This window comes from Ranitomeya variabilis, chromosome 1 (genome assembly GCF_051348905.1).
Source record: "Ranitomeya variabilis isolate aRanVar5 chromosome 1, aRanVar5.hap1, whole genome shotgun sequence".
NCBI classification, from domain to species: domain Eukaryota; kingdom Metazoa; phylum Chordata; class Amphibia; order Anura; family Dendrobatidae; genus Ranitomeya; species Ranitomeya variabilis.
Window position 1 is genome coordinate 655,714,589 of NC_135232.1, and position 12,717 is coordinate 655,727,305.

Consider the following 12,717-nt stretch of genomic DNA (forward strand, 5'->3'; position numbering starts at 1 on the left):
CAAAGACACAGTGGTTGGCACCGAGTATCTCAAGTTTGGACTCATCGGACCAAAGCACTGATTTCCACTGGTCTAATGTCCATTCCTTGTGTTCTTTAGCCCAAACAAGCCTCTTTTGCTTGTTGCCTATCCTTAGCAGTGGTTTCCTAGCAGCTATTTTACCATGAAGGCCTGCTGCACAAAGTCTCCTCTTAACAGTTGTTGTAGAGATGTGTCTGCTGCTAGACCTCTGTGTGGCATTGACCTGGTCTCTAATCTGAGCTGCTGTTAACCTGCGATTTCTGAGGCTGGTGACTGGGATAAACTTAACCTCAGAAGCAGAGGTGACTCTTGGTCTTCCTTTCCTGGGGCAGTCCTCATGTGAGCCAGTTTCTTTGTAGCACTTGATGGTTTTTGCAGCTGCACTTGGGGACACTTTCAAAGTTTTCCCAATTTTTTGGACTGACTGACCTTCATTTCTTAAAGTAGTGATGGCCACTCGTTTTTCTTTACTTAGCTTTTTTCTTGCCATAATACAAATTGTAGCAGTCTATTCAGTAGGACTATCAGCTGTGTATCCACCAGACTTCTGCTCAACACAACTGATGGTTCCAACCCCATTTGTAAGGCAAGAAATCCCACTTATTAAACCTGACAGGGCACACCTGTGAAGTGAAAACCATTTCCGGTGACTATCTCTTGAAGCTCATCAAGAAAATGCCAAGAGTGTGCAAAGCAGTCATCAAAGTAAAAGGTGGCTACTTTGAAGAATGTGGAATATAAGACATATTTTCAGTTGTTTCACACTTTTTTGTTAAGTATATAATTCCACATGTGCTAATTCATAGTTTTGATGCATTCAGTGTGAATTTACAATTTTCATAGTCATGAAAATACAGAAAAATCTTTAAATGAGAAGGTGTGTCCAAACTTTTGGTCTGTACTGTATGTCATCTGCACTGGCGGCAGCAGAAATGTATAGAACATAATGGACAAGTAGGCAGATACTGACATTGATCTAATAATTGGCATCAGCCAAGGATAATGAAAATTCTCACTGTCCGATGCATGATTAATTGTGACAAATTTCCATATTTGTGGAGAACAACCTAATCTTCTTTGGCAGGGCAAAACCTCCTATTGCACTGAATACCCTCTCTGACTGTAAGTTAGGGTATGTGCACACGTCCGGATTTCTTGCAGAAATTTCCTGAAGAAAACCAGAAATTTTCTGCAAGAAATCCGCATTTTTTTTTTGCGTTTTTTTCCGTTTTTTTCGCGGTTTTTTTTGCATTCTGCAAGCGTATCTAGCTTGCAGAATGCTAAAGTTTTCCAAGCGATCTGTAGCATCGCTTGGAAAACTGACTGACAAGTTGGTCACACTTGTCAAACATACTGTTTGACAAGTGTGACCAACTTTTTATACTATAGATGCTGCTTATGCAGCATCTATAGTAAAAGATAGAATGTTTAAAAATAATAAAAAAAATAAATAAATGGTTATACTCACCCTCTGCAGACAGCCAATCTCCTCAGCGGCGTCCGTTCCTATAGATGCTGGTGTGGTTCAGGACCTTCGATGACATCGCGGCTTGTGATTGGTCGCGTGAGTCACATGAGCGGTCACGCGACCAATCACAAGACAGAGACGTCATCACAGGTCCTGAACCACACCATCTATAGGAACGGAAGAGAGAGCATGCACCGGAGAGGCGGGAACACTCCGGGGGCCATCAGAGGGTGAGTATATCACTATTTTTTATTTTAATTCTTTTTTTTTTACCAATTATATGGTGCCCAGTCCGTGGAGGAGAGTCTCCTCTCCTCCACCCTGGGTACCGACCGCATATAATCTGCTTACTTCCCGCATGGTGTGCACAGCCCCGTGCGGGAAGTAAGCAGATCAATGCACTCCTAGGTGTGCGGAATCCCCGCAATTCCGCATTTTTAATGAACATGTTGCTTTTTTTTCCCGCGATGCGATTTTTTCGCAAAAAAAAATGCAACATTTGCACAAAAAATGCGGAATACCCTGTAAATAATAGGAGGCATATGTAAGCATTTTTTTCGCGTTTTTATCACGTTTTTATAGCGAAAAATCCTGAACGTGTGCACATGGCCTTAAAGTCTAATCAAACCAGGAAGCCCATTGTAAATATTCTTAACACTGTTCCAATCTACTAATACGGAGGGTAATGGGTCAGGGCTTAGGGTACTTGCAAGGGAAAAGACAGCCCAGGTAAAACTGAACCTGTTTTTTCAGTGTGTTTCTGTTTGCTGATTTGTATCGAGTTGAAGCAGTAGCTGATAAAATGTCTGGGGCATCATGTCACATATTCTGAACTCACTGTTGCTCCTTAGGATACTTTTTGTAATGTTACCACTGGCAATGGCAGGAGTGCTTTGACTCTGTGGGGATAAGATAGGGGTTTCCTGGACAGATATGGAATCGGTAGTCATCTCCTTGGGAAAAGCTTCACCAAGCAGGGAATACAGCTTATCCTGGTTATACATCAATTTGACTCCTGTTTAGAACCTGGAAAAAAGTCACCCACTTTGTTTTTATATCTATTGACTAAAAGCATGGCTATTCAGTAGCCATCCCTTTTCTTGATGCTGACTATATATATCTGTCAGCCCACAAGCAATCAAAAATGTCTGCCAGCTTGGCTGACATCATCGTTGGTTCACATTCTGCCCCACTATAACTGTTTGTCATCAAAACCAGTATTGTCATGATCAATTTTACACTGTCACCTTCTTCTCCAGCTGTGCCAACTATAACTCAATGACCCCCTCCACATCCACTAACTTCTGCTCTTCCTCCTATTTCTGCTTCACTTCTTCCACATCCTGCAGCTCGTGACATTGTCCTTGAGGGTTCCCAACAGCACCAGGGTGGTATTGAACATGTAGATGGTACTGTTCCTCTTCCATACATTGTTCCATCCATGTGAATGTTTTTTCCAAAACGTGAAAAAGATATCTGATATTGTTGTCACTAATGACAAATATAGTAGCATCTTTGAAGGGCCTAAGTAAAGGTACCTTCACACTGAACAACTTAAGAACAATATCGCATTCGCTAGTGATCCGTGACGTTGCAGCGTCCTGGATAGCGATATCGTTGTGTGTGACACGCAGCAGCGATCAGGATCCTGCTGTGACATCGTTGGTTGGAGCTAGAAGGCCAGCACCTTATTTCGTCGCTGGATCACCCGCTGACATCGCTGGATCGGTGTGTGTGACACCGATCCCGCGATGTCTTCACTGGTAACCAGGGTAAACATCGGGTTACAAAGCGCAGGGCCGCGCTTAGTAACCCGATATTTACCCTGGTTACCAGTCTAAATGTAAAAAAACCTAAACACTACATACTTACATTCCGGTGTCTGCCGCGTTCCCCGGCGTTCTGCTTTCCTGCACTGTGTCAGCGCCGGCCAGCCGTAAAGCAAAGCACAGCGGTGACGTCACCGCTCTGCTTTAGGGCCGGCGCTTACACAGTGCAGGGAAGCGGACGCCGGGGGACGCGACAGACACCGGAATGTGAGTATGTAGTGTTTTTTTTTTTACATTTACACTGGTAACCAGGGTAAACATCGGGTTACTAAGTGCGGCCCTGCGCTTAGTAACCCGATGTTTAACCTGGTTACCCAGGGACTTCGCATAGTTGTCTAGATCGCTGCAGCGTCGCTAAATGTGACGGTACCTTAAGTGAGATGTGTCCTTTATCACCTGCCTATGGCATATTTGAAAGTAACTGAAACTCCTGTTTGCCTCTTTTAGCATATAATCAGGCACCACTCTTTGCTTTTAATACTAGTGCTCCAACATAGGTAGCATTGAATTCCATAATTTTGCATTGCTGTAAACCATGTGGCATTTATTGTGAAGGCCATTCTTTACTACAAATTCTGAAGGCTATTCCTTGCCATGTAAGAATGGTTAAAATGCCTAAACACTCTCCTGGCCAATAGCACCACCTTCTTCAAGCATACTTGTTTATAACTAAAGACAAATCGGTCAAATTGAAGATGTACTCCATGCAGACAATATGTATTAGTTTGCTCAAATGCAATACAACCACAACATTTCTGCCATTATTGCTACTGAATTGCTTAATTGACAGGGAACCACCCAATAAGATATTTGATACAGCAACATTCTGCTCTGTTGATCTTGGGAACAGGAAAATATACACAATTTCCCCATTTAGAAAAAGGATAAACCAAGATATGCCAGATACATACATTAAATTTAACTAATTTAATTTTAATTTCCATAACACCATTACTTTTCTTTCTTGGTGTTGCAATTTCAATGTTGAGGAGTGTAGGAAGCATATCACTGTGCGCGGTGGACACCATTGACTAATAATAGGATTTATCAGTCTGTTGTAGTATCCATCACCATGAAATAGTGCTGCATGCATTGATATTTTTTCTTTCAAATTTGATGACTTGAGATAGAGGCTCTAAATGGAGATTCCAATGGAGATGTGTACAGAGTCTCATGTGTTTTTTAGCTTTTCATTCACATCATTCCTTATTGACATATTTCTCCTTGACAGCTTACTACTTTAAGCTGGGATTCAAAGAATACCATATTTGCTATGTACAGCAATTTTGAACTATTGCTGCATATAGTGCAAGCTATTGGACCATCGCAGGTTCAAGTACTCATAATGTAATGTATTTTAAATGCTCACAGGGTTTTTATCAATGATGTTGGATAAAGAAACTTTACATTTTTTATTTATAATCCAGTTTTTCTGAAGTGGGAAATGTCTGAAGTGCTAGACAAACAATTCATAGTTCGTTAGTATTCAAGTTGTATTCTATAACAACATCCATTATTCTGTATGTGATGGACTCTAATAAACCTACAAACAGATTATAATATTGTGTGATCCAAACTGAAGAATTTAAACTGGACAAAGATATTGTTGCCAGGATTTTGGGTGGTCCAATGATCATTGTTGTGCAACCCATGGCTTAGACACTGAGGTTATAAGCTACTTTTATGCTACTTAATTAAGCTACAACTAAGTCAACATCATTTTCTTGAACAACCGATAAAGCTGAATTCAGCCCTCAATAGAGTCCACCAATAAGAAATCAGAAAGTAAAACCAAACTCCAGTGAAGAGGAGGGAATGTGAAAAGAAAAACTGCTCAGTGGGTTGCTGAAAGTCAGTATTAAATGAAAGAGAAACCCGTGTGTCAGTCATCACCTGACATCCTTGTCTGGCATGTCACTGCCATGTGGTTTCACTGCAGGAAAAAGGAAAGCTAAAAATCTTGTCCTCAATTGAAACTGCACAGCAGGGAGAGGGGAATCCCTGTTGCGTGGGTCAAGAGGCTGTTCTTTTCAGTCATAGGTTTTATTTAAGAGCCAGTGAATGGATTATGAGTGATAAAAAGAAGTCATACTGAATCTACTATAGGATGCTGTTTTGTCCAAACATTATGACCAATCTGTGTGTAACCTGCAGATACGGAACAGAACAAGAATTTTATTATTTAATGTATGTATTTTTAGATTAATATTTTTTTAAAGGAATTTCTTAAAATGTCAAAAGTTGTAGATATTTCATAAAAATTGAACAAACAAATACTACAATTTGCCTCCCACTTAGTCCCGAAATGTTTAAGTTTGTCAGCATTTTTTCAATTTTTTACATAACCTTTTTTTAAATGTGTCATTTTGTAATTAACAAATGTCTTTCTTTAAAACTTGCAACTAATAAAACCCTAGAATAAATTTTGCAAAATGTTTTTAATACCACTAAAAAAAAATGTAGGATTTTCAAAAGGTTGTAACGTTGATAGCATCAGAACACTTTTTTGATATTTACAGTTCTAAGAAAAGACAAAATGTTAAAAATAACAAAAAGAACAAAAAGAACAGAAAGAAAACCAACTATAACTAAAGACCAAATCAGTATCTTATCATATTAATGAAATAAATAATCTTTATTAGATAGAACTGTCAGTGGTATAAGTTCAGCACATTTCTAGTCTAGAGCATGAAGGGGGTTAATTAGTTACACAGATTCAAGCTGTAAACTTTTCTAATAGTGAGTGATTTCTTTTCTATTAGGCTTTCGAACATCTTTGTTACATGGTTTTGTCAACCGTGTATAGATCCTATTTGCATGTGTTAAGCTCCCTGTGTGGTCTTTGTGGCAAGCTTGTAACTGTTAAAAATGACTTGTTAGGAAGTGTGTATACTCTTCACGTCTCTCCATGCCCCCCCTTCCAAAAAGACTCAGTTGGGCCTGTGAGCTTTAACTAGAGAATCCACCTGAGCCCCTGTACTCAATTAGTGCTTAATCTCACTGCAATGACCACTGTGTTACAATTCAGTTTCCTTGTTTACTCCAATTAAAACAAGAAAAAGCCTCAAATAAAAAAATCACTTTCTCTCTATTTTTTTTTTTTTTTTTTTAGTTCCAGCCTTGGGAATTTCATTCTTGGGTTCCTATAGTGATTTTAGGTTCTTTATACATACTGTCTAGTTCAATAAACATCTATCAAACTCATTAAAAACTTTAAGCTCTCAACCAATATTTTCTCTGCAGAACGCTCAAAAAGTTCACAATGGGATTGTTAAATTATTGATATTCTGTTTGGGGAAAAAAATAAAGATACAGTAAAAACACAAATTAATTTAGAAAAAAGAAAAGCAGCATCTTGGAAAAGTTTTAGCAATAGTTTACAGCTAATTGATGTGAAATATTGTTCTGTGGAATCAGAAGGCTGACATTTTGCAGCAGGATGACTTTTTTTATTCATTGTTTTAATTATTTCTATTAATTTTTTTACATCTTAAATTGAATATATCTATGTATATATATATATATGTGTTTATATATATATATAACATTATATAGCTTTAGATTGAAATATATATCTACTTCCATCTTATGCTCAAATGGTGTATAAATATAACTTAATATCTCAAGATAATTAAATACGTAAACAAATTAGAAAATTGTTTCAGTGCAGAGTTCTCCAATGCTGTCGTCAAGGAACCCCCAGCATCTATGTCTCCAGGACTTTCAATATGGAAACAAGTAATAATTTTTGTTTTACAGAAACCAGTTTTATCAACTGTGCATCTCCAAGGTTACTTGCATACGTTTAGTATTGGCAGCAGATTTTTCTGACGTAAAAAACAAAGTTTTGGCAGAAAAAACGCTGTGTAAGGCCGGTTTCACACGTCAGTGGCTCCGGTACGTGAGGTGACAGTTTCCTCACGTACCGGAGCCACTGACACACGTAGACACATTGAAATCAATGCATCTGTGCAGATGTCATTGATTTTTTGCGGACCGTGTCTCCGTGTGCCAAACACGGAGACATGTCAGTGTTCGTGGGAGCGCACGTATTACACGGACCCATTAAAGTCAATGGGTCCGTGTAAAACACGTACCGCACACGGACGTTCTCCGTGTGCCGTGCAGGAGACAGCGCTCCAGTAAGCGCTGTCCCCCCCACTTGGTGCTGAAGCCACGATTCATATCTTCTGTGCAGCAGCGTTTGCTGTAAAGAAGATATGAATAATCCATTTTTTTAGTGGTATTTCGTGTTTAAAATAAAGCTCCATGTCCCCACCCCCTGTGCGCCCCCCCGCTGTTCTGAAAATACTCACCCGGCTCCCTCGTTGGCTGTCGCTGCTTCCTGTCCTGGCCGCACCTTCTACTGTATGCGGTCACGTGGGGCCGCCGATTACAGTCATGAATATGCAGCTCCACCTCCCATAGGGGTGGAGCCGCATATTCATTACTGTAAATGAGCGGCCCCACGTGTCCGCATACAGTAGAAGGTGCGGCCAGGACAGGAAGCAGCGACAGCCAACGAGGGAGCCGGGTGAGTATTTTCAGAACAGCGGGGGGGCGCACAGGGGGTGGGGACATGGAGCTTTATTTTAAACACGAAATACCACTAAAAAAAATGGATTATTCATATCTTCTTTACAGCAAACGCTGCTGCACAGAAGATATGAATCGTGGCTTCAGCACGATGCAGGGGACAGCGCTAAACTTTAGCGCTGTCTCCTGCACGGTGCGTGTGGTACCCAGTGGGCACACGGGAGGCACACGTGTGCCACACTGATGTGCCACAGAAACGCAGGGGCACACGGACACGGATAATTCCGGTAACGTTTTTTTCCGGTACCGGAATTATCTGGACGTGTGAGACTGGCCTAAGGGTATGCGTCCATGTTCAGGATTGCATCAGGATTTGGTCAGGATTTTACGTCAGTATTTGTAAGCCAAAACCAGGAGTGGGTGATAAATGCAGAAGTGGTGACATGTTTCTATTATACTTTTCCTCTAATTGTTCCACTCCTGGTTTTGGCTTACAAATACTGATGGAAAATCCTGACCAAATCCTGATGCAATCCTGAACGTGGACACATACCCTAAGATACGTGCAGTTTGCGTGTATTTTTAGTGTTTTTATTTGTGTATTTTATCTCTTCATTTGAAAGATGGAAAAATGCTCTAAAAAGGTGAAAAAAATTGACAGGCTGCAGATTTGAAAAAGCATTTTGAAATCTGCAATGAAAAAATAGGAAGCTTGTGCATGAGATCTCAGAAATCTCATTTAACTTTTTGAGGTTTTGCAGAGTTTTTGATGCTGCAGATTTTCAGCACAGATTAGATTAATTAGGTTACTTCATTGCGCTTTAAAAAATTTTTGTATATGCGTTTTATTGCATTTTTGATTCTGTGGTTTTTGTCTCTTTTTGGTATGTCAATTAAATAATGCTGCTTAATTTTTTTATACTTATTGGTATTTGGCTTTGACAAACAGATTACATGTGTTTTTAATGCATTGCCATAGCGGAAACAAAAACAAATATGTGGTTTTAGTTAATCTATGTATTTTTCGCATCTAATGCAATTCTTTTTAAAAAAAAAAAAATATTTATAAATTTTAAACATACAATGAAGGTAAACTCACAGCTCGATAAATCACAGAGAACGTTGTCTCCTATATAAACATAGTTATACAAGTGAGCTTGTACAACCAACAAGGGGAATGTAAAACAATAATAAACAGAATAAAAGGAACAAGACATATACCACGTGTATCCATAAACTCACAGACGGCGTAGATTAATCGAGTAAACAATTTTTTGTGATTAATATGTTAATAGAATCAAACTTGTAATCCTAGAAGAGATATTATGGCTAAAATCAAGAGTCGAGTAAACTATAGAGGGAACCGCCGAGTCACCCAAAGGGGCCCTTCGCTCAAGGGAGCTCAACCACCGTGGCATCCAGGAGAAAACTAGTGACCCCAATCCTTTCTGGACCATCCAGTCCAGGGAGCCCAGATCTTAAGAAAACGGTCGTGAGAGAAGGTGTCCCAACTCTACAGTTCCTGCAGTCTGTACATATCCTTAATTTTCTCTAACCATTCCCCTAAAGTTGTGGGGTTTGTTGTTTCCATTTTAAGGCAATTAGGTGTTTTGCAGCTCCTAACATCAAAGGGAGAAGGTCATGTTTTTTGGGTTTGAAATTGGGTGTGGGGTGGAACAGAAGTACTTCTAGGGCAGTAAGTTCCGATTTTATTACCCCTAGGGCTTTCAAGGTATCATTAACTAGACCAGAAATGTTGAAGTTTCTGACATGTCCAGAATATGTGAGTTAGGCTGGAGTCGCACACAATGTATAAAAAATCAGTCCATTTTCCACGGATGAGAATCGCACAAATGTATCATGAACAGTGATCCGTGTGCAATGTGAGGATGCGATTTTTTTCTCCAAAAAATATCCCTGTGTCATCCGTATGGCATCCGTACGGTGAAAAAATCTCGCCAGCTTGCAAAATGGACATATAATGGATCCATGGGCTCAAATATTCCTGAAAACATTTATATAGTATATACTGTATATATGTCAGTCACACATACATATATAGATATACAGTATATACAGTAAAATCACACTGACAGGTTAAAATAGAATAGTTAAAATAAATGTCTACATACACATATATATATATATATATATATATATATATATATATATATATATAATCGACACACACACATATATATATATATACAGTTGTGGCCAAAAGTATTGACACCCCTGCAATTCTGTCAGATAATACTTAGTTTCTTCCTGAAAATGATTGCAAACACAAATTCTTTGGTATTATTATCTTCATTTAATTTGCCTTAAATGAGAAAACACGAAAAGAATTGTCCTAAAGCCAAATTGGATATAATTCCACACCAAACATAAAAAAGGGGGTGGACAAAACCTTACAGATGCGCCTTTTCTGGGGTGGCTGGGGGAAGATGTTTTTAGCCGGAGGGGCAATAACCATGGTCCCTCTCTAGGCTTTTTTATATCTGCCCTCAGTCACTGGCTATCCCTCTCTGGCGAAGAAAATTGCGCGGGAGCCCACGCCAGTTTTTTCCATGAATTAACCCTTTAATTTAACACATAGAGCTCCCAAGTTTTGCACATACACACTACTAACATTATTAGGGAGGGATGTATAAAAATCTAATGGATATGAAATGGTTTACTGTATGTAGACCATGTCTCATATCCTGTTGAGTTCGGTAAGGATTTAGCAAAAGCCGACAATTGAATTACCGGCTTTTTTGCTATCTAGCTCTGTATGAAATATAAATAAATATATATATATATATATATATACACTATGTGTAGACATTTATTTTAGCTATTCTATTTTAACCTGTCAGTGTGATTTTACTGTACACCGCACTGAATTGCCGACTTTTCTGTAGAACACCGATGTGTAGTTGGAGCGCCCCCACTGCCGCAGGGCCGAGGGGTACCCGGTACCGGGCCTCTCTGTCTCAGTACTGGGGTTGTCACGGTGGCTAGACCCGGCCCGTGACCCTGCTGAGGGGCGTCCAATGAAGGTGGAGAGTGGTGCTGTTGTGGTGTGGTGCCGGTCGCAGTAAATAACGAGGACACCAGGTTGCAGTCTCTTTACCTCTTTACTGAAGGCTTCAGGATCCTCAGTCCGGAATACGGTTAACCGGGCTGCGTGAGTCCAGCCGGTCCGATGGCACCTCTAGAGTTTCCTTTGCAGGTGGAAATCTGTGCCTACCTTCTAGCGCTTGTGTGTTGTAGTCCTTCCCTGCTGTGCTTATGGGATAGTCCTCACAACTGTTGTTTCTGTTTCTGAAGTTCCCTCACAACTCGATTATGATGTTCTGTTTCGTCCCCCCAGATGATATGGCTAGGACGCACCCGTATGACGGGTAGGCTTGGAGGTCTTCCGGGACCCTAGAGTCACCCCTCTCCAGATGTTGCCCCCTATGTCTTCTTAGGTGATTTGAGTGAGACAGCCCGCCTATAACTGACTGTCCTGCCGTAGGTTTGAAGTAAGGCCTGGAGCTCAATACTTCCTCGGCGTTCTGGCCACCGGCTACGCGCCTCAGTAGGATGTTGCCTCGTCTTACAGCACGACTCCTACTGGTGTTTCTCTTTGTTGCGTTGATCTCGTTTCTCACTCAGCACAATAAACCTTGCTTCTTGTCCTTTCTTGGGGTACCGCCGCGATGAAGTGCAGGCGCGGTCCCGTAACGTTCTTTCTGTTCGCTAGGCCTCTGTCAGGATCCCACCCCTGACAGGGACCCCCCTGAATCTTCCCCTGCAACACCCTCTGCCACAGGATGTTGCCTGGTTCCAACCCAGTCAGCTTTTCCCTAACTTCCTATCTAACCCCCAGTTTTACCAGATTGTGAGGAGTGGCCTAATACATAGCACCCTTAGCTCCCCCTGGAGGCCAGACTGTGAAGTGTATTGGTGTCTGTGATACCTGGTCAGGTGAACTCCAGTGCCATCAGACGTACCATAGCCCCCCTTAGCGGCGGAGCATCAGTACTGCAACGACCAGGACTCTGGGGCGCTGCATATTTCTTGCAAGTCACACTGATGGCCCAAGTGGTGTGCGAGTTTTTCTCGCACCCATAGACTTGCATTGGCGATTCTCGGCCAAGATATGCTGGCAATCGCAGCATGCTGCCATTTCACTCGGACACTGAATATGGCCGAGAAAATATCGGATGATGGAAGCTGCCCCATAGATTAACATTTGTCCGAGTGCTATGCGATTTTTTTATCGCATAGCACTCATCTGCATTATGGTCTAGTGTGACTTAAAGGGCCTTAAAGGGAACCTGTCACCCCCAAAATCGATGGTGAGGTAAGCCCACCGTCATCAGGGGCTTATCTACAGCATTCTGCAATGCTGCCGATAAGTCCCCGATGTTACCTAAAAGAGGAGAAAAAGAGGTTAGATTATACTCACCCAGGGGGGGTCCCGCTGCGGTCCGGGTCCGATGGGTGTCTCAGGTCCAGTCCGGAGCCTCCCATCTTCATTCCAGGACGTCTTCTTCTGGTCTTCAAGCCGCAGCTGCGGCGCAGGTGTACATTGTCTGTCCTTTTGAGGGCAGAGCAAAGTACTGCAGTGCGCAGGGTCAAAGAGGCCCGGCGCCTGAGCACTGCGGTACTTTGCTCTGCCCACAACAGGGCAGACAAAGCACGCCTGCACCGCAGCCGCGGGGTGAAGACCAGAGGAGGACGTCATGGAATGAAGATGGGAGGCTCCGGACCGGACCTGAGACACCCATCGGACCCGGACCGCAGCGGGACTGCCCCTGGGTGAGTATAATCTAACCTCTTTTTCTCCTCTTTTAGGTAACATCGGGGACTTATCTACAGCATTACAAA